Source organism: Misgurnus anguillicaudatus, unplaced genomic scaffold, assembly GCF_027580225.2.
Source record: "Misgurnus anguillicaudatus unplaced genomic scaffold, ASM2758022v2 HiC_scaffold_33, whole genome shotgun sequence".
Lineage (NCBI taxonomy): Eukaryota > Metazoa > Chordata > Actinopteri > Cypriniformes > Cobitidae > Misgurnus > Misgurnus anguillicaudatus.
In genome coordinates, this window is record NW_027395283.1 from 12,176 (window position 1) to 17,409 (window position 5,234).

Below are 5,234 nucleotides of genomic sequence, written 5' to 3' on the forward strand. Positions count from 1 at the left end.
AGTCAGAACTACAATTAAATCTTTCTGAAGAATTCTGGGAGGGAGCCATGGAAGTTGTTAACTCGTCATCCAGCTGTGCTAGATTGTCACTAATACAATTTAAAGTCTTCCACAGATTACATTATAGTAAAGACAAATTATCAAAGCTCTTTCCAGACAAAATTGATGGGAAGTGTAGTAGATGCTCGCAGACTCCATGCAATCTTACCCACATGTTTTGGGCATGCCCCAAGTTGTCTGAATTCTGGCGACTATTTTTTAAAACAATTTCGGATATACTAGGCATAATTGTAACCCCAACCCCACATATCGCCATTTTCGGCAAGCCCCCAGACGACCTCCTTACAACTACCATTCAAAATAATGTAATTGCCTTTGCTTCCCTTATTGCTCGTAAGAGAATTTTGTTATTGTGGAAGTCCCCTCAACCACCATTACTAAAAGTCTGGTTACACGACATCTTAGGTCTTCTGAAACTGGAGAAAATCAAATTCTCACTTATGGGGTCATCTAGCAAGTTTTACACACATTGGAGACCACTACTTGATTATTTAGATAAATTGCCAGCTGGGGAAGTCTCCTTGTAAAGTCTCAGCTTCCTCAGTTCCATTCCACCAGCGGCAGAAATCCCCCCCAAGATCTAGACACTTCAACATAGCAAATAATTTGCTCTGATGTCTGAGGAGTAAGCAGCAACTATTTGACATTTACTTTGTACAATTAAGGATTAGTACTAGCAACTTGCACTAGTATTGGTAACTACTACTATGTACTAATTGTAAGAATTATAATTTTAATTACATCGGTATATTTAAATGTATGTATATGTATAATGAGTACATAATTATTTTTATTACTGGTAGTTATTATTATTTTTTATTTTTATTATTATTATTATTATTATTATATATATATATATTTTTTTTTAATGTACAAGTGAATTATGGGTCTGGGGTGGGTAGGGAGAGGGAGGGAGGGGATGTTGTTAAGTTTAAAAAACAAAAGACATTGTATTTTTGTATGCACCTTATGTTTGTACTTTTTGCATTTGACAAATAAAAGTTATAAAAAAAAAAAAAAAAGATGATTGGTGACAACCAAAGGAATCCAAAACAGCTGTTTCATTCTATGAACAAATTGCTGAATTGTAATTAGGGATGGGCATAATTAATCGACGATCGATAATTGATTGTTAAGAATTTCGTCGATAACGTTAATTTGTTATCAATTAAGACTAGTAAGTGTGGATTAAGGATGTTTAAAATCTGTAGCCTGGTGGTCAGGATCTGAATGGATCAAATCAGCAGTTTTGCAATGCTTTATTTATCTCCACATATAAGTTATCATAAATAAAAATAAGCAGAGTAACTTTGCAAGTCTACCCTTCCACATTATATATTTCCTACTATGTATGTATATGATTTCCAAATAATAAACGAGAGTATTCAACGACAAAAAGCGTCTCATATGGAAATAAATCCTCACAATATTATTATTTCTCAAAACTTTATGACAAAAATAAGCAACTGTATTCCTACAGTTATTCAAAGATGCACACATTATTCCGCATATAATTTGAATATTATATAAAAGTATTCATTTAACGGCACGTTTCATATGGCAAATAAATATCCTCACATTAACATAACAGCATAATGAAATAAATAAACAGACAATGAAACAGGATTGAAATATAAATTGTATTATTATTACCGGAAAAAAGCAATATTGCTAAAATAATCTCTGAGGTAAATGCGTCAAAAACGCTGTTACCCGCACAATAAGTCTAAATGAGCAATAACAGTGAAAAAAGCATTATTAGGCCATGTCTCAAAACTTTATATGACAAAATATATTTAAAAGAAATGTATACTTACAGTTATTCAAAGATGCACACATTATTCCATATTACTCCCGTTTAGGAGCACGTTTGTCTCTGGCCTCGCTCTGTTATGTAATAGATTGACAGGTGCGCATCTCCGTCTTTCAAACATATATCATTTTGTAATTACTACCTTAGGAAAATTAGCCATGATTTTATCATTGTGAAAATGTTTTTTTTGCAGATTAAAAACGATTTGTATTTCCGCAATTTTACTACAAATAACATGGTTATGGTAGGCTATATTGTGGAGTTGGAGACCATAGTAAAATTGTGTCTACTGTTGTTTTACAACAAATAAAAACTAAAAGACTATGTTAGTATAATTATACAATGGTGAATGGGGCTCACAAAACGCACGCTGTTTCACACATACTCTGTATGCGGAATAAGCCAAGTTAGCGCTGAGGTACCTGTGCATCCCGGTCAGTCTCCTTGGAGCGGGTGTTTTCGGCGGCGGCTGGACTGACGGTCACCATGGGTTGCGGTCGCGTCCGACCCCAAAACATGTTTTTATTTCTCAAAAAAAAAATCAGTAGACTGGTGCAGAAGTTTTATGCGAGTTACTAAAGTTAGTTATTTTTCACGAGGCTTTAATGCCTAATTTGTTATAGCCTAATGTTAGGAAGGCTAATATCTTGCACTTTCTTCTGGCTTGAATAATTTTGAGTTACATTTTGACAAAACCTTTCAGATCTAAGTATTATGTTTTTTGTTTAATTTAATGTTAAACATGAATCTGTTTTTTGTTTTTTTTTATTTTGGAACTAATGAGGTCTCTGTTTAAGAACGCTGGCTCGCAGCTGCAGGTTTCGCTGCTTTAGAGCACTGCACATGCACGCACATATATGTTTGAAACATAGTTTAACTGTCTGCCACAAGTTGATCTTGTAATAAAGGTCTCATCGAGGAAAAACACGCTGTATATTTGTATTCATTGCATTTTTTAAGTATAAAAGTTAAATAACAAATTTTATTATAAAAATATTAATGATTAATCGATAGTCGATCGTTAATTCTCCCGACGATCGACAAAGAAAACTTAATCGAATGCCCATCCCTAATTGTAATAATTTTTTCACATGTTACTGCATCAACTCAACTATGTAATGCGTTTTCAAACTTTTTCAATACCAAGATTGATACTGTACGCAAGGGTTTAGGTGCTTCAACTTCACTTTCGTCTGTTTTGGTAAATTTTTCTTACTCAGGTACTGCTTTTTCTAATTTCTGTGTACTTGATTCAATCTCTCTTCATAAGGAGGTTTCTCAAATGAAGACAACCACCTCTTTACTTGATCCCATACCTACTAGTCTGTTTCAGTCATGTTTTGATTCCCTGTGTCCAGTTGTTTTGAGTATCATAAATGACTCTTTGTGTACTGGAGTTGTTCCTTCAGCATTTAAAATTGCTGCAGTTACTCCAGTACCAAAGAAGACGAATATTGGTTATGAAAACCTTTCCAATTTTCGTCCCATATCAAATCTTCCTTTTCTTGCCAAAATTTTGGAGCGAGTGGTTGCTTCTCAGTTAATTTCCCATTTAACTGTGAACAATCTTTTTGAGCCTTTGCAATCTGGCTTCCGCAAATTCTATAGTACCGTAACAGCGCTGGTAAAAGTTACAAATGATTTGTTAATTGCCTCAGATTCTGGGTATCTTTCAATATTGATCCTTCTTGATCTCAGTTCCGCGTTTGACACTGTTGGGGTATGTGATACTGCATGTTTTTGGGGTATGTGATACTGCACTGAATTGGTTTAAGTCCTACCTCTCTGATCGTAAACAATTTGTGTCTATGGGTGGTTTCAGGTCTGAAACTAGTGTTGTGCAATCTGGAGTCCCTCAGGGATCAATTTTGGGCCCCTTGCTTTTTAACATCTACACTTACCCACTTGGTCAGTTTTGAGATCTCTTGGTTTAAAATTTCACCTATATGCAGATGACACTCAGATATACATACACACTAAGCCTAATGACAATGTGCCTGTTGATTTTATTACCACTTGTATTTCAAAGATAAAAGATTGGATGACACGCAATTTTCTTTGTTTTAACAGTGAAAAACTGAGGTTATGCTTATTGGAACACCACACCAATTACGTAAAGCTGGGTCGGTTACTTTGCCCATTGATGGTTCAGTTATGGAATTTAAACCAAAATTGAAGAATCTGGGCGTGATTTTTGATTCTAGTTTAACATTTAAACCTCATATTAAAAACACTGTTAGAACATCCTTCTTTCATCTTAGAAATATCGCGAGATTACGTCCGATGCTGTCTTTCCCTGTTGCTGAGAGGTTGATAAACACTTTTGTGTTTACCAGGATTGATTATTGTAATGCCTTGCTGGCAGGGGCATCTAAAGCTACCTTAAACAGATTGCAGGTAGTGCAAAATTCAGCTGCTAGAATCCTCACTAGAACTAGCATGAGTGACCATATTACCCCGGTTCTGGAGTCTTTACATTGGCTCCCTGTTGGTTTTAGAGTTGATTTTAAAATTTTGATGCTTACTTACAAGGCTTTACATGGATTGGCACCTCAATATTTGGCTGAGCTTTTAATTCCATATACTCCATCACGTGACCTTCGCTCTTCTGAAACTGGCCTTTTAACTGTTCCTTTAACTCGTTTAAGATCAATGGGCGACAGGGCTTTCTCTTCATTAGCTCCAAAACTATGGAACTCCTTACCTATTGAGATAAGGCAAGCCAATACTCTTAGCATTTTTAAATCTCGCCTTAAAACTGATTTTTTTAGGTTAGCTTTTAAGTGAACATTTGTATTATATTTGATACCTTTGTTTATGGTTTTACTTGTTGTTGCATTGTTTTATATATGTGTGTATTATTTGTATATTGTTGTTGTTCAGCGCTTTGAGATTTACATTTAAAGGCGCTATAGAAAATAAAGTTTATTATTATTATTATTATTATTACTTTTAATTTTAATTTAACATGCAGTCTGTTCTTCTGTTTTTTTAAGTCATAAAGAGGTTAAATTTCAGGTAGTTTACATTTGTAGAACTGCTGGTTGTTAAATCTTTTGACTGTTTGGTTTCTGATGGTTGTGATTTATTGAATACTGTACAGTGTCAAATGAGAGTTAAAGGTTACTTTTGTTAAAATTAAATTTTGGTTTGCTATTGTCTGCTGTATGAGGGATTTATTTTGACTTTTTTTCTCAATTGACTGGAAGGCTTAATATAGCCCAATGTTATACTTTGAATACTTTATCATTAAACTGAACTGAACAAAATTTCAACAAACAAATGATAATCTTTTTAAATATTACAAAATACAAATGTTGTATTATAGACTAACTGTAGGTTTCTATGTTTTAGTAACATT